Here is a 26418-nt window from a genome sequence, read left to right on the forward strand (position 1 = left end):
GTGCGCGTAACATTCAAAAGCGCCTGTCGCTTCAAGCGTTGTTTCTAAGAGAACATTTCATTCTACAGAAAAAGTGCTAATACACATTTTTAATCAAAACTATCTCAGCTACATTTCTTGATTGAAACATTTTTTTTGTATGGCATACAAATTTTTAATAGATCACTGTTTTCCTGTCCCCCCTATTAGAGGGTTTTTTTTTTGGGACACCCGGGTGTAAGAGTGGCAAACTTTTTTGCATCTTTTTGGGGCACCAAAATTGATATTCCCAAATATTATTATTCATAAATAAGAAACTGTATCAGATTACACCGTGATCTATACAGTTGGGTCAAAATTAATAACATGTACATACAAACAGTGCTTACTTAATACCAAAAATGAAGATTAAAAAACATTTACTCTAAATAATCAATTCAGCATCTTTTCCAATGAAGCATATGCTATATATAAAGCTCTTGAATGGTGTTATGAAAACAAAATATAGTGGACACTGATTATCAGTATCAAATGCATTACAAAACTTTTCCGTCGACCATCCATTTATAATTAATTTTAACACCCTCAAAATCATTGATTAATGACTCCTATTAATGAATGATTTTCTATTAATGAACGATTTTATTATAGGCAACACAACATACACTGCTTGTATGAATTATTTTAACCACATTTAACGCTCTGTGATTGGCAGTGACCTGTGGTGTAGGCAACCAAACATATAGGTACCTATTTATATTCCCACTAAAAAATTATTTAAAATGACATAGCCGCTGTAAGTACTGTCTGTCATTGTATGTCATTATTTATCGTCAAGTAAATAAAAATTTAAACTAAGATATTTTTATTTCTGAAAAGTTCGGTCGACGGAAAAGTTTTGTAACGAACTCGTGAATTAAAATGACGATTAACAATTTCGAACATTAACGCGCTCGCTTCGCTCACGCGTTAAAATATCTCAATTGTTAATCGTCCTTATTAATACACTTGTTGGTTAAATAACTATTAATGGCCAATTAACAGCCATATCTTAATATTAAAAATTGTTCAGCGGTAACTAACTTTTGATGAACAGTTTGTTTAAATTGATCTATTTATTCCCATTCCTAGTATTCACATCTATTAGTTGAACAAAAAACAATTCAACACTACGTGATATTTCGTTGGTATATCTAGGTAATACCTGTTTTTCTCATAATATGATGCTCATCAACGAAAAAACCACCTTGTACTCTGAATGGGAATCTAAGCAGTAATTCCCCACAATCGACCTTGTACTTGATTTGATCTAAACAAAAAAATTGATTGAGACATATTCCTTCTTTAATTGAAACAAAATATACATATTAGTACATATGTGTAAGCAAATTAGTATCATTTATTATATAACAATGTATTTACGCAAACAACTAAAAAAGTAGTTTTTGAAGAGTGGTTGTATTTATACAAACAGAATTTTTCTGAAGGATACTCTACAGATCTATGATTACATTGTAACTACCAAAAAACCAGTTCTAAATGTGCATTTGTTTCGGTTGATTATTAGATAAGCATGTAAATAAATTACTGTAGACTGTTTATGCTGTTTTTTATAATATATTGTGATGATTATAAGGAAGTGCCAATATTATGACACTTTAATTTTGATCATTGATGTTTCAAAATTATTAAAGTAAAAAAGCATGGTCATACATTAATTAAACTAAAAAAAGGATATATAATAGTCAGTTATATTCGTACTTGAAAATTTTCTATGGAATTATATTATAATATCATAAAGTAATCTTTCCCAATACTTTATGTTACATTTTAATTATAAGAATAAATGTATCAAAAAAAACTTTAGTTTACAACATAATATTTCTTCGAGATAAAAATTATTTCCATTGTTTACTAAAATTTTGTTGCTGATACTACTTTTTCGTGTTCAAAATTTCTTTTTTTTGCCTACTATTACGCCACTTTCAACGCTATTTGTCTTTCAAGAGATTTAAATCTTTTGGATTTGCATTTGGCTCTTTACAGTGACGTTCATTAATTATCTGTTTGACCCGTTTCATACATTTGCCAGCTTTTCTGCAGCTATTGGGGTTTGCAAAGCTGGCGGCTTTATGGAGTTCTTCTATTGGAGTTTGCTTTATACAGCTTATTGGTCTACACGTTTCATTTAGGATGACGTCAACTTTCCTGGAGTGGATCAATCTGGACCAAAAAAGGCAGGCGTATTCTGCACAGAATTCTAGCTTTTTTTTCTAGTTCGGTTGATGATATTCTCTCCGTATTTTCCTGTATTGTTTAGGCTCTTATATGGATCTTCTTCAATTCCAATCTCCTATTATTATAATTTCTGTATTGTGTTCTTCTGCTGTATTTAAAGTTGACTCTTCATAAAATTCTGACTTTTTTCTGATCCCTCGACTGCACTGTTACTTAAATTTGTATTATATTAACTTTTAATTGTAATTATAGTAGAAATTTAGTAATCCGGCACTTCAATAAACCGACACGTCCAATAATCCGGCAACCTTCGCCCGTGCATCCCTAGGATCGTGTTAAGAGTCTAACCTTAAAACTTATCTATCTTTTATCTTTTGTTCACCTTTCTTTTTGTTTGGCGTGTATGGAGATGGAAAGGACTTACTTCCGTGTTAGCTGACTGGTCTCGATGGCCCGCTCTAGGTTGTTTTCCACTTCCTCAAAAATTCCTTCTTGCGTGATGATGACCAGGTCGTTAACATAAAGGAAGACTTCCGTATTATCTGTGTTCCGAGTGTTGGTTGATCGCTCGTGTATATATCAAAGAGGATGAGAGCCAAGTCAGACCATTATTCTTTCTTCTCCATCGGCTCTTCTTTTGCTCAAAAGTCGCCTCTTTTGTAACAGGGATTCAAACATTTTTATTAGGTGAAAATCTTTGACCCATCATAGAGTTTTGTCGACAACCTTCTGTGATTCACTGTATCGTAGGCGGTGTTCAGATCAACCAGTAAAGCCCTGTCATTTTTTTAATTTCGTACTCCTCTTTTATTTGCTTTGTGGCATTCAGGGTTTGGTCAGTGCATGATTTATGTGGTCTAAAACCTTCGTGTTGTGGTAAGCCATTTAGAATGAGTATTTCATATACCTTAAATAAATGGTCTAGGAAGAAGACTGGTTGGTATTTTTGGGCGAGTCTGGATCGTTTTTAGGCTACTGTTCGAGATTCTGCAGTTGTCCTGGCAGTTATTAAGCAGCTCCAAAATCCAGGTACTCTAAGCGACTGGGCCCAAGTTTTTATTTATTTCACATAGTCCACTCCAGCTGCCTTGTCATTTTTCCTTGAGGGGATAGCTTGGTTTAGTTCTTTAATTGTAAAAGGTATCTTGATGCAATTTCTTTCGGATTGGGTGCTTCTAGTTATTTCTTATTTTTATGGTCTTAAGCTGGGTTTTCCTTTTAATAAGAGATATTGAACTACTTGGTCCAGGGTTTTTTTATAGAATTGCCTAATTTCAGTATGGCCACAGCTAAGCTTTTTTATTAAGCTTCCAAGCCATCTTACTGTGTATCATATCAATTCTATCCAAACTATCCATCCACTTTGTTTGCTTTGCTTTGCGAAATATTTTCTTGCTTCGGATTATGTGTGTATGGTATAGATTTTTCTTTGTATATTTAATTAAATCATGTAGTATCTTTCCAGCTTTGCAAGTTTTTTTGTTTTGATTCTTTGTGTTATTACTATTCGTACTCGTGTTATTTGGTCTAAGATCCACACTTTCATTCCGTAGGGCATTGCCAGAAATCTGATATGAAGATAACTGCAGTTCTTCACTTGTTCGAAAGTCTTACCGTTAATCGTCAGAATTTTGTTATTATTTTAAAATTAGATAATTATTATTAGAAATATTTCTGGTAACTAATTCTAAATGTCGGTCGTTTTACTGATGTATATGAAGGACGTATCAAAATATGCAATAAGCTTACACTTATAAAAGAAAGTGTCTTAAGTACACAAGGCGAGGCTCGTGCTTTTTCACATACGAGACAATACTCAAAGTGTGTGTCATCTCCGGTAATATACATATTACCCGGAACATTTGTAACACATCTCTCTGTGTGTAGTTTGTCTTTTTAATTAGTAGTTTCTAATAAATCATTCATACAAATTCAGTGTATTAAATTTTACTCCTGTATTTATGTAAGAGAAAATGAGATGCCACCGCATTAGAAAGGCAGATTATTTGAAACGATTATGAAAGAGTGTGTCTTCATTATCGCTAATGTGCTTTGGAGTTATTGAAAATTATGTACAATAAGTCACAATATACAGTATGTCTTCCTGAAAATATATTATAACGTTGTCGCTATATGTAAAAACAAGCCCAGGAAAAATTATGCCAACAAGATCACTAAAAATACACTATGAATTGCAGGATGTTTTAGTTTTTTTGCAGTCCGTATATAAGTGAAGCTTAAAATTACAGAAATACTGATATGAGATTCGGATTTAGTATTAAAAGTTGTGTGAGGGTATTCACTTCGGATTTCAAGAAAATTGTACGAAAAAAAAAAATACATTTACTCTTTTAATATATAGCTAAAGCAATTTTGAGCCATCACCTATGCGAAAACTGCTCTAAATGGTATATAATATTTGACGTCTGGTGAAGAATCTTTATAAACAGTGTGAACTCTGTAAACAATACTGTCGTTTTGGCATATGTTTTTAATAATTTTTCATTAACAACTTGAAACTATTTTTACCTTTAAAAACCAATCTTATTTCCAATAAGAGCCACAACACGTGGACGCTATCCAACTAACAAATCTAATAAATAATTCTCTTACTTAAAAAAAATAATTGGACTAACAGCCTTCCAATGACATAAATCTTTCAACGTTTTTATCTCGAACTCCTCGATTGAAAAACGATGTAAATTACTTGAAATACTTTATAATTTGATATACTAGAAAGGAATAATCTAAAGAGATAAAACTTTGCTGGAGAATTCTGTAAATTAAATGGAAGCGGGTGTTAGTTTGATACATTTTTTATTTTTAAAAATAAAACTTACATTGTCAATGGAATATAGCATCAGTATTATACTAGAAAAAATTTGTTCAACTAATGATCAGTAATATTTTACTAGACCATTGAATAGAATTCAAACAAATTCTAATAAATTCTTGAAAAGAAATAAAAGAGGGGCAAGGGGCATTAAGTGATAAGCTGGACTTGCAATAAGGCGTCCCAAAATAGAACAAAAGCAAGCATATCAAGTAAGTAGGAAGAAGACGAGAATAAAGACACTTTTCAATCCTTTATGATTGTCAAAAATTGAGTAGCTCCGTCAAATAATGCTGCAAACGAGATTCTCTAGCACGTGCTATATTTCTTGTTTGAAAATGTTTGGATTGGCAACAGTTACAGATAATCGAAAGCGCTGGAATCCGGATGAACGCGGCCAGAACAACGTAGTAAGTGACGAAATGTCAAAAAAGAAGCGCGTTACTCTGTGTTCCGGCAATTAAAACAGACTAAATAATGGCAAAAAAGAAGAGTTAATGTGCGCAATTGGTAAGATAAGTGTCGTAAGAAAGCAGGAGATGCTGCGATTATACGAAAATTATAAAAAGTTCGCAAGAAAATACGTGTGTAACTACAAATTATAACGAAAAAGAAAATTCTTTCTGAGAACCTACAAAAAATGTGGTAAAACTTTCAAATAAACCAATAACAGATTTTCAAAATTTAGACAATGAAGTTGTCTTACTATTAGCGATTTAAATAATAATAGCGAATTTTAATAAAGTGTGCTATAACAATTAATTAATTTCTCTATTGTACACTATTGTAAAAATCTCTAAATTATATTTAATTATAAAAAACAATAAAAATTCTATTATTGCTATATCGGATAGATATTTTCTACAAAAATTTCAAACTTTTTAAAAATATCAGTTAACAGAACTTACAAAACAGGATGAGATCTTATCCTCGTTAAAAGGGACCAGATAAGCATCAATAACGTTTCCTTGACACGTGATCAGAATCTCAAAAGCGTTCCAGGTATTATCGTCAACAAATTGCCTGTGTTAAGCTTCGGAAGCGTCAATTGACTTCAACACATTGTACTGTGGTTGACCATGTTAGACAATGAACAGGATCGTACTCTACTTATTCTGTCGTAAAATTGGGGATGAAACAATACGCATTTAAACAGATTTTGAACACATTTTGCAATGTAATATTCAATTTATTTAATTAGGTGTTTATTACTTTATATAATAATCATTTAGGCATTTTTTGGATAATATCCTATCCTACAAAATAGTTCAACGTGAACATACCTCGATAGATTTTTCAGGGAACAAAATATGAGCGTTTGGCTGTGTTGCCATATTCTTATAATATACATGTTTTATGCTTCAAATATAAAGAGAAAGTTTTTAAAAATTACATTTTTTTATATTATTTTTAGGGATTCTGCAATTTTTTAATCTATGTATAATCTATGTATGCACGTATTTTAATTTATATAAACCAGTTATTTGTTTTTTTTTTATATTAATTACAGTTAATTAATAGACATTTTTTGGCAACTCCCCTTCTGATAAATTTGGCAATAGAGTCACAACTTTCAAACCATCAGTTGCCAGATTGCAACGGATGTTCACCAGATGAAAATTTTAATTTCTTTATCATTTTGGGATGTACCTGCAATTGTACTGTTAGTTACTTGCAGTGTTGCAGTGTCCTTGTTCACATAATGATCGTATGATCTTTCTCAATTTTGAATATATTTGAAGTATCAACATATACCTTATAAGGACATGGCAACACTGCCAAACACTAACATTTTGTTCCGTGAAAATTCATTAGAGGCTAAGTTACCGTTGCAAAATTTTGTAGGATATTCAAACTGTTTATTATACATAAATATGTTTATTTTGTAAATGTACTTAAACTTATGACGTTCATCTTAGCCTTAGTCAGGTTCTGCTAGTGGCTAACCCCTCAGGCTAGATAGGGTGGTCTAAGGGGCGTGTAATGCTCCGTAAAATTGCCACGGAGGATTTAAACATTTTACCTAATCTCTTCTATAATGAGTCGTTGAACGACTTAATAGAGAGATTAGGATTTCTTGAAATAACAAAAAGTATATTATTGGCGACAAGTAGTGCTTGAGAGCAGTTGGTTAGTTGGTTATTTTTTTTTTGTGGTTTGAATTAGTGCTAGAGATGTATATTTTAACACAAAGACAAGCAGAAAAGTGTCAGTATTATTAATATATAAACCATTTATTATTTTATTATAGTTATTTTTTGCGTTGATATTTTGTTTTTGTTTGCTGAAATCACTCTCTGACTTTTCTCTATTTGTAAAAGACTGGCGAGTAAGCTTTCAGTTATGAACAAAGAAAAATATTATGTATAAAAATAAACATTTCTTATAAAAACAGCATATTTGTCTATTTATATCTAACATCTATTACATTTATTGAGAAATAGGTAATGGAAACATAAAAATGTGTTAATATAATATTTCAACTAGAATAGAATTCGAAATAAAACATATTTGAGTAAAAATTCACACCTTAGCAATTAATGACTATATTTGTTTGTGTGTATTAACTAATAGAACAGCTGCGCAAAGACTAACTTCGCTTTCGTGCTGGTGTGCGACGGAAATGGATCGAATGGCTCGATGGAAGCCTAGATCTCTTAACAGGTCACCTTAATGTGACAAAAAAAGCTTTGGCGAACGCTAACAACGGGAATAATATATATAGAAGAGTGTTGCAGATGAGTAAATGCAGCAGTAACTAAACTATTGCTCAGGGCTGAGATTAAGAAACAATACTAGCTCGTGGAAAACTGCCAGGCATGTATCGTTCCGGTAAATCGGTAGCTGACGCGGGTGCTTGATTTAACCGGTCAGTTTGACAGATAGGAACTGCAGGAAATACCTAAAAAGCCAGTGATAGAGCAGCGTGTATGGCTTGGTGCATAGGAAAAACTACGTTACAGACTAAGGGGCTGCACAGACATTACTATGTTATGTTGGTTGCCTTCTACGCCGACTTCTGCTAGGTTTAAGGCAATTCTCGCTTTCATTAGTCTGTGAATGACACGCCGTGTTCTGCTGGAAATGGTTACTAACTTATCGTGGGACCAAGATGAATCCAGGAACAAGCAAAGAGGCCAGATAAATAATGCAGCCTCAGTCAGAATAAATTATTGAATTATATAGGTTTATAGTTTTAAGATAAAGATAAATTACCAAAAAGTAGTAAGAAAAACTACGATCAAGTTCAGCAAGTACCGAAAAAATCCAACGAGCTAGCATGAGTGGCGAAACAAGGATTGAGTTCAAGTACCTGTAAAAGCAAGACATCAACCGAAAAGGAGCTCGATAGCAGATGCTAAGAGCTATTAAAGCTATTAACAATGGTACCTACGTACCTATGTAAGTACTTTTCAATTTGAGTGTATTAATTTTTAGTTAGATTTATGATTTCGTTCTTTCTAAATTACTCAGCTATTTATCTGTATTACTTGTATTTTATTCGTAGACCGCATAGATATTTGCAAACTTATGAAATGTTTGTTAGCACAAAATGATCAAATTATGAGGAAATTACAAGGAATAACCATACATTTCAATTAATCTGTTATAAATTAAACTTAAAACATGCACACAACCAACTTAAATCTACGTTACACGGACAGATCTCTTAAACCACGTAATTTACACCTAACCTTATTAATATTTTATATATATCTACTTTGTTGACGATTATGAGACTTAAATATCACACATACTCTGTATATGGATGGAATATCGTTAAATTTCATACGGAAGAAACATTACAGATATGCATTTAAAGAGAAACTCTTGATGCTATTACATTTATGGGATTTTTGGTTTAAGATGAAATAGGACAGTAACGGTGATGGGTAAGTAAAAGGAATGACGCCGAGTGATAATAAAACTATAACTAACGGAATTAATGGGTTGAATAACAATTTAAATAGAGCGGACTTAATCAGATCTGAATCAACAACTAAAATAAAGAGCAAGGATTGAAAAAAAAGCCTGTAAATTATTTCGAAGATATGTTTATCGAAAATATTACTTAAGCGACAAATACGTTGCTTTTACAAGATTATATTAACAGAATTTACATAAAAACATTTATTGATCAAGACAGATATTTGATATGAAGTCGGAATATTGCTCCATATTACCACAGTAATTATAAAGTTTAGAAATAATGAATAATATGGCCCAGTATACACATAAATTTTTTCCTTACGTCAATTACACGTTGTCAATTACAATCACATATATACATCACTGTACAAACAACCGCCTAGTTAGAAATTCTCTACAATATTTAAAGAAATATTTTAATTATTATATCTTTTATACATATTATTTTAATAAAATAAAATTTATAAAATCAATGTGGTACTAATTAAGTAACTTCCCTTTGTGTCTTCATTGATATCAGTATTTGAGAAGAGAGAGTAATAATATAGGCACCAATAACTGAAACTGTTATTTTGTGTTACAGCAGCCCTAATCTTATAATATTTTTAATATTATCAACAGTTTTTGAGCTAGGAAAAATAACCCACCTAAAAAAGTTCACTTGAAAGATCCTCAAGTTAGGCAACCAACTTTATCGTCGTGTATTGTGTTTGCTCTAAAATACTGCAAACATTCCTATATTTTGTATTATAATAATGTTTCATGTTTCAATTTATTATATAATTATATTAATAAATATGACTAGAGATTTAGGGAGTACTAAAGCATTATAATAGTGGGCACGAATATTTTGACAAGTAAGAATTTGATGTATATTTATATTAATTAATAAAAATGTTTCATTATAATTGTTTATCCAAGGAAGCGTCGTTAGTGCATTTGAAGTAAATTATGCACAAATCTCTACCATGGTATTAGAACAAATAGATAAATGTAACTTAGATATCTTTATATCCAATTAAGAATTGTTTTAAAAATCTTTCACTAGATGTCACTGTAGGTATAACACGTATGGCGGACTAAAATGATCCCTTAATTTATATTTTTGCTTAGATCTTTCTAGGCTTAGATAAATCTTTCTAAATATGACCCGTGTTATAATTAGTCTCACATTTTGCTGCGCTTATAGGTACCCAATTTAATTTATTGTATCTTTTATTTAAAATACAACCCTTATTATCATTTTTGTATTATGGATTTTTATAGCGACAGGTTTTATGCACTGCCGTTGCTATTTAATGGCATAATCTATCTTGATTTGGTTTAAGTTTTGTTGTTATTTTTCAGTTGTGCTGAGTGCGCTATGAATGTTATTGTCATTTGTTGTGGGTATAAACTTATACTCAGAAGTTAATTTTACTAGTATTCAAATAAAAGATTTACGTACTGTAAAAAAATTTGGTTATTTTCTTCAGCACATTTATACTCGAAAGTTAATTTTGTTTAAATTAACACTCTGGCAATACCCTTAGCTTTAACGAGGAATTTATTTTTTTGACATGTTTTATTATTTTGTATCTACACTCAGATGCAAAAAAACGCAACGGAGAAAATTTTGGTGAAATTCAAAGTATTTCAATTTTTTTATTTTTAGCCCTAGGTTAATGATTTTTTTAGCATATTGTGTATAAAGTTTAATTTGATATAGTCCGTTTTTTGATAAAATTTGACTTATTTTATGTGGTTAATTAAAACATGGTTTTATTATCCTAACTTTGAAACATCCTGTAGAATAATTTCGTTTGCGAATTTTCGTAAAACTTTATTTTTCGGTTGCAACCATATCTCCTAAGCATTGTGTTTCTTGTTTCATGTCAAAATATGCCTTGGTTCATTTTTTAGAGCCAAATGAATTTGCCACCAACAATTTGAGACTTTTAATTATGATTATTTTGGAGTTATTTTGTAATAGGACGAGGTGGCTTTGGTGACTGTTATCATATGTCATATTGTCACTTACATTTTGTTTCCCTATGATTGTTGATCATGGTTCTCAGTGTCGAAGATTGTGCGAAAGCCGTTGCTCTAATTGAAGATGGGCGAAATTATGAATATGTGACTAGAGTACTACATACTCATCGCTCTACCATCCAAAGGGTAGTGGAACGTTTTATACGAACTGAAACAACCGTAAAGCGGGAAGTGGCAGGAAGCACAAAAATACCGCTTTAGATGATCGTTTTATACGAGCCAACGCTCTGCGGGATCGTCATTTAACAGCGATGCAAACAAGAAATCAGCTTCAAGAGGTTCGAGGCAATAATGTAAGTATATTTACAGTTAGTCGAAGATTACATAAATTTGGTTTGCAAAGTTGCAGGCCAGCAACTGGGCGCAAATTACTTCCACGACACAGAGTGTCTAGACTTCAATTTCCAGGGAACATTTACATTGGAATTTAGGACAATGGAGTAATGTTCTTTTTACGGATGGATCTTCTCTCATCAGAACTAGTATAGCGTCGAACTGGAGAGAGATTTGCAGAGTGCGCTTTCAGTCCCCGCGTTAGCCATGGAGAGGGTTCGGTGATGGTATAGGCAAGAATATTCCGAGAGGCGCACACTCAATTGGTATTTATTGAGGGTTCGTTGACTGCACACCGGTATATTGAGGACATTTTAGCTTCAAGAGGTTCGAGGCAATAATGTAAGTATATTTACAGTTAGTCGAAGATTACATAAATTTGGTTTGCAAAGTTGCAGGCCAGCAACTGGGCGCAAATTACTTCCACGACACAAAGTGTCTAGACTACAATTTCCAGGGAACATTTACATTGGAATTTAGGACAATGGAGTAATGTTCTTTTTACGGATGGATCTTCTCTCATCAGAACTAGTATGGCGTCGAACTGGAGAGAGATTTGCAGAATGCGCTTTCAGTCCCCGCGTTAGCCATGGAGAGGGTTCGGTGATGGTATAGGCAAGAATATTCCGAGAGGCGCACACTCAATTGTTATTTATTGAGGGTTCGTTGACTGCACACCGGTATATTGAGGACATTTTAGCAAATCACGTAGTACCCTTTTCTCAAAATATCGGCGATGATTTTCTATTAATGCAAGATAATGAGCGACCCCACTCTGCAATGTGTGTCACGAAATATTTAGAGGAAGTTGGTATTAATAAGATGAACTGGCCAGGGGTATGGCTGGCTGTTCGGTAGATCTGAACCCAATAGAGCATGTTTGGGATATGCTTGGTAGAAATATTAGAGGTTGGGAAGTCAAACCAGCCTCAATTAACTATTTTCGCGTGGCTCTAGAAGAGGAATGGCAAAACATCCAGCAAGATAATATTCGCAACCTCATAGACAGCATGAGCCGACGTGTACAGGCAGGTATAGAGGCTAGGGGAGGCAATACAAAGTATTAAGTTATTTTTTAGTAGTTTTTCTTTGTTATTTGCGTAAGGTTAAGTTACATTTAAGTTGTTTTTTTATGTTTTGTTATTGTTATCATTGTTCCATGCCATGTTGATTGCCAACGTTCGGAACGGACAAGGCACATGAAGAAGATCATTGTTCATTAAGACCAAGATCATGTCATTGCTTTTAATCATTATTTAAATACAGTGCTTCTTGGATATCGATATGACATTTCTTCAATATCAGTCACTAAAGCCCCCACGTCGTATTACAAATTAATACAAAAGATAATGGTAATAATAGGAAAAGTCGTAAATTGTGGGTGGCAAAGTCATTTTGCTCCTAAAAATGAACCAATCCAAATTTTTACATGAAACAAAAAACATGATACTTAGAAGACATGGTTGCAATTAAAAAATAAAGTTTTACAAAAATCCACTGACGAAATTATTCCACAGGATGTTTCAAAGTAAGGATAAAAAACCACCTTTCGAATAACCCCGTATAATAAGTCAAATACAAAATTTTATTAAAAAACTCACAATACTTAATTAAAATTTATAAATTTTTACACAGTGTGCTAAAAAAATAATCAAAATAGGGCTAAAAATAAAAAAAAAAACTGAAATACTTTGAATTTGACCAAAATTTTTTCCGTTCCGTTTTTTTGCATCCGACTGTAGATATTTTCATTTCGTTTTCGTTTTATTTACTTGATATGGTTATAATGTTGCCAATTAACCTTATTCAAAATTTTTGATAGGTACTTAGGTATTTCATAAATATCTTTTTGCTACTAAATATTTTGTCCCATGTATGATCACAAATATGATGCTTCCGGTAATTTATACTATTAAAAGTTTTCTATAACTCATCCTTGTTTTGCTGTTCTATATTCTATTGTGTCTTTCTACCTGTGTGCTCTGTAAATGTTATAAAAATTGATTATTAACGCCACTGGCCAAACAGCTAAAACAAGTCACATGCATTTTTATTGTTGGAAAACCAAACAAATTAGATTAGATCAAATCATACCAAATTAGATTAGATATTCTAGTTTGACTCGTATTTAGAACAGCACCGCTGATTTCTAAATAGGTTAAAATTAATAGAACAAATGGAAAATTTCCAAATACGTAAACATTCGAAAACGGGTCGCTAATGTGTATTTAAGTGAGGAATTTCAATTGAACCAAATTTAATTAGGAATTTTGATGGACGAATTTGGATTATATAGATAGTCAGTACTTTTGATTGTTATAGGTAAATAATACTAACCAAATATATACAAAAATTAACAAACTATGCACGAAAAACATACTGATATAAAAGCCATACAAAAAGGAGTTATATTTTATTGTTGATATAATAAAAATTAAAATAGATGCAGTGTTTATCTCTAGAGTTCAGTGTTACTCTGTGAAGAACTTATTGGTAAATTGTATCTAATATAAGAACCTGGAACAAATTTGTCTAAGAGAATTAATAAACTCGTTGGCAAAGTGATGGTATAGAGAAATTTTTGTAGACCGAGAACCATTTTGCGGTATCACGGAAAATAGAAATAAAATTCAAAAGTAACTAGAAAAGAGTTATACTAATAAATGTAGAGCTAAGGAAAAACTATGTGATGAAAAATAATTACGGCACCACGAAGAATGCAGTAATGAATGAAATTTTGAAGTAGGTAACTATAAAAAGAGTCATGGCAACAAATGGACAACCCTTAGACCAGATTTTATATTAGTTACCGAAACAAACAACACTGATTATTGATGTGGCGATACCTGACAATATTAATCTGCGTGTTAAATATAATGTACAGAGATCTGGAAAGTATACAGACAATCTTTATTATTCCCTCTGTTATTTGGTTCATTCCGAAGAACCTCAGAAAACATAAAAACACTGGGTCTAAATGAACATTTCTATAAGACCATGAAGAAAGCTGTACTAATTTCAACGTTCAGATATGTACGAACATTTTTGGAAGATACTCCAACATACCAGAAAGAGCCCCACCAGAACTCAATACTTTTAATACCTTGAGTATCTGGGATGAGTGAATTTTCCCCTTTAGAGGGAGTGAGAGCCGTATGGCTAAATCTGGATAATAATATTATTTTCGGTAAGTCTAGCCCCCCTATTATGAATTTCTAGATCTTCGCTTGCCTTAGAACTACAGTAAAACCTCCGTTAACCGAAATAATTTTAATAATTGGGGGGGAGGCCGTTTGGGATAACAAGAATTTCGGTTAAAAATAACATTGTGTTTTACAGTATTCTTGGTCAAAGTATTGCTATTAAAAAATACTATGAGGTGATTTCGTAATGTTTTCTAATAAGTAAATACAGAATAAAGTAATAAAATTAAGAAAAATAAATAAGTTTAACATGCTTCTTTAAAGAAATCTTTTATTTTCTTTTACGTTTTCGTTTGACAACGATGTTTTCCAGCTATATCGCTCCATCGTTCATTTGCAGAACGTCATGAGTTTGCCTCATTCGATTGTTCGACGAAACGTAAAGCAATCTGAAAAGGACAAAACTTTATGCAATCACAACAAAAATTAAGAACCTAGTCGTGTCCCTAAGTAATTAGGCCTACTGTATAAAATTCTCACCAAAAGTTTCTGAGTCATCGGCTGCTAATCACTCACATATCTTCTTGGTTAATTTCGTCACATCCCGACAAATTTTTTATTAAAGGTTTAATTTCTTCTGTCGTTTCTTACCATTTTCTTCTTCAGGATCGTCAATAAAAATCCCATCAAAAAGTTTGTTTCAGCATTTTTCCAGCAAAGTCCAAAAATAATTTCGGGAACACTTTTGGATTAATTCGTCTCCTGTAATAACAGATGTCTTAAGAATGCTCCTCTATAATGTCTCTTGAATGTCTCTATTATTCCCTGGTCTAACGTCTGAATTAAGCTCGTGACATTGGGTGAAAAAAATCTGACAATTGTCACTATTTTGTATATTTTGGGGGTCAGTTGGCGCATTGCCAACAAGCAACAATTCGTTGACGGGAAGGTTTTTTGATTTAAAAAAGGATTTTACAGTTGGGACCAATTCATTTTCGAACTATTCTAAAAATAAAGTGATCGACATCCATGAGCTTTTTTGGCTTCTATAAAAAACTGGAAGTGCTTTTTCGGAAATATCTTTTAGAGCTCTTGGTTTTTTGATTTCCCAACACACATAGGCAGCAATCGGTGAGGGAAATTAATGGAATTGTTACGTTTTGCGATAAAAATTTACTTATTATTGAAACTGTCAGCCGTTTCGGTTAAGGGAGGTTTTACTGTATCTTTAAATTATGTGCAGAAGGTAAACCAATATTTTATTTAGACGAAAATTGGGTGAATCAGGGTTATGCAGATGGTAAATTTGACAGTATATCTACAAAATATTTGTAAATGAATCCATCTTTATATTTTCTCGATTATTTATTATAAAAATATTTTTTTATTATTATTTAAGGTTAAATCTCAAATAAATTCGGTTTTTTACACTTTAATCTTAGTTTTTTCAATTGATTAAGTAATTTTAACAACAAAATTTGTAATTTTTAAAACTCCTCAACCCTTTTTTTTACAGTAAAAATCATTATAAATTATATTTTCAATTAATGTGTTATGAAACTTACAGAGCTATTTTCAAAGTTTTTTTTTATATTGTAGCCAACAAATATTTTTTTGAATACAAAATATCTATTGAGTGTGTGACTTGTCTTTAGATTTTAAAATTTAAAATTAAGAATATTAAATTTAAGATTAAATTTAAGATTTAAAAATGCGCCCATCAGTATTAAAAGGGATTAAAATAAGAACCGGTAATTGTTAATATTGGTCAACTAGTGTTACATTTCCTCAATACCGGTAAACCTAGGCAAAAGTATTAAATTCACATCATTTTTAGCGGCAGGCTATATTATAATACATATTTTGTTTGAGCACACATGCTATATATTTCCTTAAAATTATGATTTATAACTCCGTCTCGATTGCGAAAATATTACAGTTATGGTGCAGGAAATGTGAAGCCGAGAAAGAAACTCATATATGTTATTTGACATGTTTAGTAATAGGAGGAGTATTTGCACTGGTAAAACAAATATTCAGTCAGGAGAATCCCTTATACTCGCCACAAAAAAGTTTCTGGCTTTTCAAAAACCACATTACTTCTTAATGGAAGTTAATGAAAGAACAGCCACGGGCACGAAAGTCTCAATACCAAGTTTAAGATCAAGATGTAAGAAAAAAAGAATCTTACTAAATATTCCAAATTTTATATATCTTATAGGAAATCTATTTACGAGAAATCTTCTGCACTAATTCGGGGTTGTTACGTTTATACCAAATTAATATATGATTATAGTACTCAATATCAAAAGTTGCAAGTTACATAGATGTCGCACCTTCTGCACCATAGGAGCATTCTTTGTCCTAACTAATTTTTTGTTTTTCTTTAATTTTAGGAATATATTTTATGTGGTGAATGGTACACATTTTTTACTTGTTTCCTATTTTTTGTCTTCTTTGTAATTAAGCTTAATGATTGTATTAAAAAATTATATGCTGATTTTGATACGGTTTTGAAACAATTTTCTTGTAATATTGTTATGTTTTATATTAATTCAACTGGTAAATGGTCAGAATTTTAATTGAAAATACGCTTATTTTGGAATTTCGATTTCGGTATTTTTAATTAAAATTAGGTATAATTATTTCCCATCAAAAATAGTTAACTTTAGCTTTTTAATTTATAGTACGCAAATCGTTAAAAAAGTTTATAAACATAAAAACTAATGAAAAATGAAACATGCGCCAAAAAATCGTTTTTGGTTCGTATTGTTTATTACCTTAAAAATTTTTCTATACAAAACAGGGTTCTTGATATTAATATGGAAGGTTACCATCTAATTGACCATTAAACCAGTTCCAGTTTATTATCTCTCCCAATAATTTGGATTAAATGAGACTAATTTTCCATAATTGCATCATATTCGATTGCTAACTGGATAAAATTCAAATTTTTTGTACAGCGAAGTATTAGATTTGTGTCGGACTCTTAATTAGAGAGAGTTAATGGTTTTTTAATAAAAAAAAAAATACACATGAATTAATCCGTTGTTATATTGTCAAAACTACTCAACGTCAAAGTAATACACACATTTGAAAATTTATATAAATTTACCTAATGAGCCAGATTCGTCCAAAAATTCTACATAAACTTCTTTTGTAATAATAATATAGGATAAGTAAGATTTAATATAGCGACTACAAAATATTTTTTTGTCTTCAAGTGTCATTTCCGATACGAATGTTAGTTATCGTAAAAGCAATTTTAACTTTGGAGACAACTTGCTGGAATATTTGGATAAAACTGCAAGCTAATCATTCTCTGTCTTAACCAATATGTTTGAGATTTTGCGATTGTCCAATTTTAACAAACGGAATGCTGGCGATTATTAAAGATTGAAAACTTAACTAATAAATATTGGAGAATAAAAAATTTACCTCCACTAACAGATGCATTTATTGAAACCAGGAATTATACAAAATTACACAAAAATAAAATAACCAAGAATCATAATTTCTAATTATACAAAATAAAATCAATTAAACAATGTTTTAGTAAAATCTATAGCGACTTTGTGGATTAACCAGTAATTTGGACAGGTTTAAAAATCAAACAGGAGTATTATGTGCTATGTATGTGCCAAATAACCACTAATACAATAATTACAAATTATCTAATAACTAAATTTATAGCCATCGAAAAAGCATCAACAACTTTCTTCGCCACTCAACTATATACCTATTTAAATATACTCTATTAAATAAACATTGTCATTTAAATGAAACAGTTATATATAAACAAACCTAAAAGATCACGGAAAAAATAACAAAACTAAAATCTGTGTCTGAAAGACCTGTTTCCAAGCCATCATTTCTCCCTTACGAAAACATACATATAAATTAAATCAACATCAATCATAAATTAGATTTTTCTAGTTAAAGAAGTTGGAAAACATGGATGCTAAACATTCTAAGAGCAAACGGAGGGAAAGGAGAAATAAAGAGTGTTAATTGATTAAACGATTACTACCGAATATGTTCACGATCTAATAACGACCCTAGTTTTTAGTATAGTACTAGAAGTATGGGAAGCATAACTGAAATTTTCAATGTCCGCTAATCCTGATTCTAGATCCTATTAACCTGATGATAACAGAAGTACAAACTTTCAGATAAATGTTTCATATTGTTTTTACAAGATTTGACACTTCTTTAACCTCAACCATACTCAAACATCGATCTCCAGACAAAAAATTCAAATAAACTCCTTGCTCATATAGCACATGTACAAAAATACTCTACCTAATAATTTATCAAAGCACTATTTCCTTATTTTACAACAAAAAACTGATTGATGAGATCGCGTAAGTTGTCAATATTCATAAATATGTAAAAAAAAAGTGTGAGTAACTGAGTTTATATTATGAGAGAGACAATATTATATCTAGAAGATGATAGTAATCTAATCGAAAAAAAGTTTACTTAAAAAAAGGTACTGATTATTTAAACAAGAAAGATTTCATGTATATAAAAGATCAATTAATTAAAATTAAGACTTATGTAGCACATAGAGTACACCAAAATGTGTCACATTGGAATTTGGATTATTTTGATCTTGATCATAATTACTAATAAAAAGATGACAAACCATAAACACAATTCTGCTGTCTATCAAATATGTACATACATAGTTTCAGAGCCACAGCCGTTAGACTTATGTCTTACGACAAATTCAAGCTATCACAGATCCAAAACTAGGACAGAACTTTATGGAATACAGATGAATTAAAATACATTTGATTTGTCGTTTCAACTTTAACTAACGGGAATCGTTCTCAAAATTTCCGCAGTATGAATCGAAACGTCAAGATGTATTGATGTTTATAAATGTATTTTCAACTGAAATTGTGGTCAATTACCCGAAAATTGTAAATAATATTAAAATGACAAGAAAATAGCTCCCGAACAACATATAGGTGAATATTCCAAACTGTCGTTCATCCTTCCAAAATTCATATACAGGACACTTGATCATATGTTTCTATAACTAACGTTACCTTAGTAAGTAAATAAACTAATACGAGGAGTAAAGTCAGGTTTTGTTATTTGTCAATTTTAGTTGAACTCTCTGATCTCTATTCCCGTGAAAAAGTTCCACACAAAAGGGTTACTGTTCTAATCTACCGAATATTTCCCGTGAAAAAGTTCCACACAATTGGGTTACTGTTCTAATCGACCGAAAATTTCACACAATGATTGGATTCATAAAATATAATAATGACAAATATGATTCGATTAGTGACTCTCTAATTATGTATCAAACAAAATCTTCAAAAATAGGTATTTCTGCTCTAATCACCCATTGATATTTTCTAAACGTTGGCGTTGTGCCAAAAATGAGTAAATTTCAAACGAATCAAACGAAATTAAGTTGTATATACACAATTCTAACATTACATAAAAAAAATGTAGAACTTATTCACTAATTAGATTGTAGAAGACAAAAAATATCAATTAATTAAATTAGACTAAAATTCAAAAATTACCGCGATCTCTAGGGTTTCCAGTCTAACCGCTAATTGAGCTCCCCGAAAAAGTTTTTGAAATCACAGGAATAATAAAAAATATGCGGTGACTTACCTTCGAGTATTAAATTTCCTGATGGTGATCACAGAGTCCTTGTAAAAACACTGAGAAATATCGCCACTTCGCACATAAGTCAATCCACTAATACACTTAATTGATATCAAACAAGACACTTTCACTGGTGCTAATTTGGAAACCACCGCGGGTGAGTCTCTAGATGTTTGTGTTATCAGTTATCACCTCGCACTAAAGTCCTTGGTCAGCTGTTGCTGTTGCGTCGGCAAATGATCGAAATAAAACGGTTAATCAGTGATGCTTCTGCGAAGATCTGTAGTGAAATGAGTGAAGGAACACCTCCGATCTCGAATCGATCGGCAGGAGGGGGCTATGGGTACACTTCTACCTGTTGAAGACATTGCAGAGGTGTGGTGGGGGTCGATGGGAGGGGTAAATTATTGATATTTGAATTAGTGTCGTTCGCATAGTATCATGTTATAACTTCGAGTCATTGGTGTAATCCTGAGGGTGGGGTGCGTGTGTTGAGAAAAGGCAATTTTTATGCCCGATGGGTTTAGTTGATGTTGACGGGTTAAAGGCGAACTGTGTATTGCTTCACGAAGATTTTCAATTTTTACGTATCTTATAATTAATCAGCATTTGTTCATCATGAATATGCAGAATTTTAGAAATCGCTAACAAAGATTATTACTTATAAGAAGAATTTTATGATTAAAAAATATAATTAACTATATTTATACCATATAAAATAAATTTATATATTATCGTTTTACTTTAAATATACTTGAAGCATCTATGTTCATTTACTTATAATTTTTATCGTAATATTTAATAAACATCAGTAGAGTTCGGATTTAAAATTATAAAAAAAGGCTTAACAAGCATAACGATTTCATAAAAAAAAATTTTATACAAAAAAAAGCAACAAAATAAACATATAAATTTTTACTAACATTTTTTTTACAAAAATTCTCCTAAAACAAATTAAATATAAATAATTTCCAAGCTTAGCTTAAGAACTAGTAAGTAGGTACCTATTAGAAATTTATAAATAAAATGGAATAAAAAAAATTGTAACTAAAACAAAAACGTTTTAACCTAATTTGTAACGACACACCTTAGATAAAGGAAAATATGTTATTTTTGTTTAAAGGGTGAAATAACTAAATACTTACTTAATGCTCAATCATAAAATGTTGGGCCTGTCACTCAAAACATTTTTATAAATGGAAAACCTTTCAATGTCCATTGGTTATCGGTGCATACTTATACTTGGCCACTACTGCCGGATTTATTTTTATATCTTCAACGTGTTTTCCATTTAAAATTAAAAATATTTTCTTCATCTTTTAAAATCCTTCTTTTTTTGTTAATACATATATCTTTAATTTTTTTAGCACTATCTGACCAATTTTTTCAGGTATACTTTTCATTTTTTTTTTAAAACTTCCACAAGAAACAACATAAATATAATTCGATTACTTCAGCTACTTTGTTTGATGTGATGTAAATATTCCTGAATACTCTGAATTAGCATCATATAATAATATAGTTATACGCCCAATTTTGGCGACACATCAAAATTTCCACGTAATTTATACCGATGGGTCAAAAAATACTGATGGCACAGGTTCCGCGTTTGTAATACCCAATCGGATACAAAAAATTTAAGTTATATAAACATATATTTATTTTTACAGCCACAGCTATAGCAATACAAAAAGCATTAGAATATGTACAGCAGGAAGATTATTAAAATGCAATTATTTTTACAGATTTGCTTTCAGTTTAAAAAGATTCCAATGCATCCAACCACATTATACTTGAGCAAAATCTTGTATCAAACTACTTATATTAAACTACTTGTATACTTATATCAATAAAAAATGTTAAAGAAGTGGACATATTTATAGCAAGAGTATTGTTTTACAAATCCAATTCAATATACCAAAATAGAAACCAAATTGAGAATAAATCCTTGTTACAGGAAATATGATGACAATCGTAGAAGTATAACCGCTATCAGTAGCATAAAGTTTGGTCATGCATGTTATCCATCACATCTTTAAATCCTGTTAAATCCTTTTATTAAAATAATATAACTAATAATTATGGCTGTATGGGAATCCTCCCTAACGCCATTAAAAAAAATTGGAAATTGCAGCATTATAGTCTCAGCAACGCGATTAAGGCCATGTACTAGACACCTACAGTGAATTAGGTTTGGATAAAAGACATAAAGATTTAATGCTGTTTTGATTTTATACGGTGCAGCGTCGGAAAATAGTACTATTGTATTGGTGGGTACCAAGATTTTTTCGTGAAGTATGCCTATGATTAAATTAGCGACGTACCTTTCACAAATATCTGTAGTCTCGTCCACAGCAAACTAGATGTAATTGTTCTTAACTAATGTTTTTACTTTTTTTATGGTTTATAACATCATTTTTTCGCAGAGTACTTTCATCCGGAACATTTATTTGATAGAACTTTTCTGTCAAACACATGTGCCGTATTTCAGTACAAATCTGTCTTATTACAAAAATAACCTAGGAGAAAGCCGTCCAGTGGTGAGCACCCAGGGAAGACATAATAATATATCTAAAATATATTATATATTAAATAGTTCCCTAACTTAATATTTTTTTTACATCAATCTGCTACACTCTATATCTCAGAGGTAATAAACTCCACAGAATTTATTATCTCTTCCAATAATTTGGATTAAATAAGACTCTAATTTTCCATAATTGCATCATATTCGATCGCTAACTGAACATAATTCAAACTTTCTTTGAGGCGAAATATTAGGTCTGTGTCGGACGCTTAATTAGTGAGTTAATACATTTTAGCAAAAAAACTTTACACATGGATTAATCAGTTGATATATTTTTAAAACTACTCAACGAAAAAGTAAAACAGACATTTCAACATTTATATAAATTCATCTAATGAACCAGATTCGTCCAAAAATTCTACATGAATATCTAGAATAAAAGATACTTTATGTTAAAACAAAACACAATTTAAATTCTGGGTGATACCCTACAAGTATTTATAATGTAGATATTTTTGTAAAGTACAAATTATAGTATGTTATGAATATTGCTCTTTTGTATTAATAATATAAGAGAAGATTCAATATAAAGACTACACAGTATTTTTTTATCTTCAAGTGTCATTTCCGCTATGAATGTAGGTTATCGTAATAGCAACTTTAATTTTGGAGACAACTTGCTGTAATATTTGGATAGAACTGCAAGCTAATCATTCTTTTTTAACCAATATCTTTGAGATTTTGCTCTTGTACCAAATATTTCCTTACATAATCAATTGTAACACTTGGTATTTACCTGTGTGAAAATCCCACACAGTTAAGCCTTTTGTTTTAAGTGTAACTGTTATCTCTTTTTGTTTTACATTTTTTAGAGTACTTCCTGGTTGCTAACTCTATCCTTACAGGAGATCTTTAATGATAGAACGTCCAGAAGGCCTTCCCGCAGTATAAGATGTCTTAATTTGTCCTTCTGGCAGGACGACTTTAAAAAAGTATGTATATAATATATATATATATATATATATATATATATATATATATATATATATATATATATATATATATATATATATATATATATATATATATATATATATATATATATATATATATATATATATATATATATATATATAAGAAAAAAGAAGTACTTGTGACTCATTTGGAACAAATATATAACTGTTTTGGATGGGTTGGAGTCAATAAAAGGGCTATTGGTTAACTATTTTTTTAATCTCGAGCTTTCAATTGTGTTTACAATTATTATCAAGAGCTAAAAAAGACAAAATATCTTACAAGGTTGAACTAAAAAGAAAAAACAATTTTTGTTAACTTACCAAATAAAAATTAGTTTAGTAAGTAAAAATTACTGCTAATACATCTTCAAAATAATTAATATAAAAATGTTTTAATCTAATAAATGTTTCTGTGAAAATTTTTCAAAATTATAAAAATTTTCATGTACCAAAATTAGTACCATTGGATCTGTCAAGAACTTTTGTCTATCTAATGCGCAAGTCTCGTTTTTTTAGCATCGGTATTAAAGAAGTTGTGGTAGTTGAAATATTTTAGAACAGAGGTACGCATCTATCATAGGCGTTACCACTTACAGTAAACGTAGTAGTTTAGCGAAAACATGAACTTTAAGATCGGTGACCGTGTCTTTACCAAAGATACGTTATTTGATAAACAAATTAGCAATTATTCATTGAGTATAGCTGTTTTTTGATTGAAATTCAATTTTGCAGTATGCCATGGCATTAAAAAGTCCATTTTAGATGACAACGTAATTGACTTAAGGGAAATCTTCTTCTTCTCGTGCCACTCCTAGCGGAGATTGGAAATCATCATGGCCACTGCGACTTTGTTAGCAGCGCGCCTAAAAAGTTCAATGGAACTACACCCGAACCATTCACGTAGATTACGAAGCCACGATATTTTTCTTCTTCCCACACTTCTTTTGCCCTTAATTTTGCCCTGCATGATATTTCTTAAAAGTTCGTACTTTTCACCTCTCACAATGTGCCCCAAGTATTCCATCTTTCTAGTTTTTATCTCATTTAGAATTTCGCATCTTTTGTCTAAAGTTTGGAGTACTTGCGTGTTAGTGACGCGGTCCATCCATGATATTCTGAGAATGCGCCTATAGCACCACATCTCGAAAGCTTCGATGTTTTTTGTGGTCAACTGTTTTAGTGTCCAAGCCTCTACTCCATACAACAGGGTAGAAAAGACATAAAACCGCAGCATTCGTATTCGTAACTTTATATTGATATCACGATTGCAAAAGAGTTTGCGCATTCTATTAAAGACTGATCTAACGATTTCTATTCTACATCTAATCTCTTTTGTTTGATCAGTATCGTCTGTGATCCAAGCACCTAGATATTTATAACAGGACACACGCTCAATCGTTGTATTGTCTATTACAAGATTAGCTCTGATGTTCTTTGATTTCGTGATTACCATAAATTTAGTTTTTTTCAAATTAATTTTTAAGCCGTAACTGTTACATTATATATTGAGACTTTGAACGAGATGTTGTAGTTCTACTAGCGTTCCCGTTAGGAGAACCGTATCGTCAGCATACCTTATATTGTTGATCGTCTCACCATTTATTATCAGACCAAGATCTTCTTCCTCGAGTGCTTGTTCACAGATAGCTTCACTATACAGATTAAATAAAAGTGGCGACAAGATGCATCCCTGCCGGACTCCTCGATGGATTTGAATTTCTTCTGTTAGCCTACCCTCAACCTTCACATTTGCTGTTTGATTCCAATATAGGTTGCATATAATTCGAATATCTCGGCTGTCTATATTTTTCTTTATTAGAATTTGTCTTAGTGGTTCATGTTGTACTTTGTCAAAGGCCTTTTCGAAATCAATAAAGCAGGTGTAAATTTCTTGGTTCATGTCTAAGCATCTCTGTGAGAGAACGTTCATTGCAAACAGAGCCTCCCTTGTACCTAGCCCTTTTCTGAATCCCATCTGAGTGTTACTGATGTCTACGTCTAATTTCCTATAGATCCTATTATGGATTATTTTCAAGAACAGTTTTAGAGCATGACTCATCAAAGCTATCGTACGATATTCGCTGCATTCCCTTGTATTTGCCTTTTTTGGCAGTAGTATAAAGGTCGAACGGAGCCATTCCCTAGGTATTATTCCAGTTCTATATATTGTGTTAAGGGAAATAGATAACAGTAAAATGCCAATTAACTTAAATTTGTTAAAGACGAATAAATGTAAATAAGCTGATTTTAAAATTTCATTGGATTAGCTTCATTATTAACTTTTATCGTCTATTGTTGTATACATCATAAACATAGTACAAAAAATAGTTATCAAGAAGTTTTTTCGTCTTTTTCTTCATCAAACGATAGTGAAGATAACATTTCAAGTGACGTTGACACGGCACAACATGTGAACTGCAGATAACAATGTTTTTGACAGTAACAAAGTAATCGCGCACAATATAACTTGAAATTCGTGGAATGAAAAAAGAATAGATCAGTATAATAACACTAAACGGCACTACTACGGCATAGTATAAAGCCGCATCTAACCATGTACCCCACCGAGTTAACGCTGGTTCAGGGGGTAATGAAGTGTTATGCAATCTTTCTCTAAAAAGTTGCACCCGCATTTCGTTGTACTTTTATTTTACATCAAGATCATTTTTAGCAGAAAGACGATGGTGAAATTACAAAGGAAAGGATCACCTATCACTAACAATATATTCAAGCTAAACGAATAAGATTTAACAA

General features: G+C 31.3%; 1 protein-coding gene across 2 annotated transcripts in view; it reads right to left on the bottom strand.

Annotated features, from left to right (window-relative positions):
- Positions 1 to 26418, bottom strand: part of LOC140439328 (knirps-related protein-like) — a 594429-nt gene that overhangs the window by 93758 nt on the left and 474253 nt on the right. The window contains exon 1 of one of the 2 annotated variants that reach the window (XM_072529169.1): positions 20128 to 20406. The exons of the other annotated variant lie outside the window; for it this stretch is intronic. The gene's annotated coding sequence lies outside the window, so the exon portion shown is untranslated. Of the gene's footprint in view, positions 1 to 20127; positions 20407 to 26418 lie in introns of those variants that run through there. 2 annotated transcript variants of the gene reach the window in all.

Source organism: Diabrotica undecimpunctata, chromosome 4 (assembly GCF_040954645.1).
Source record: "Diabrotica undecimpunctata isolate CICGRU chromosome 4, icDiaUnde3, whole genome shotgun sequence".
Taxonomy (NCBI): Eukaryota; Metazoa; Arthropoda; class Insecta; order Coleoptera; family Chrysomelidae; genus Diabrotica; species Diabrotica undecimpunctata.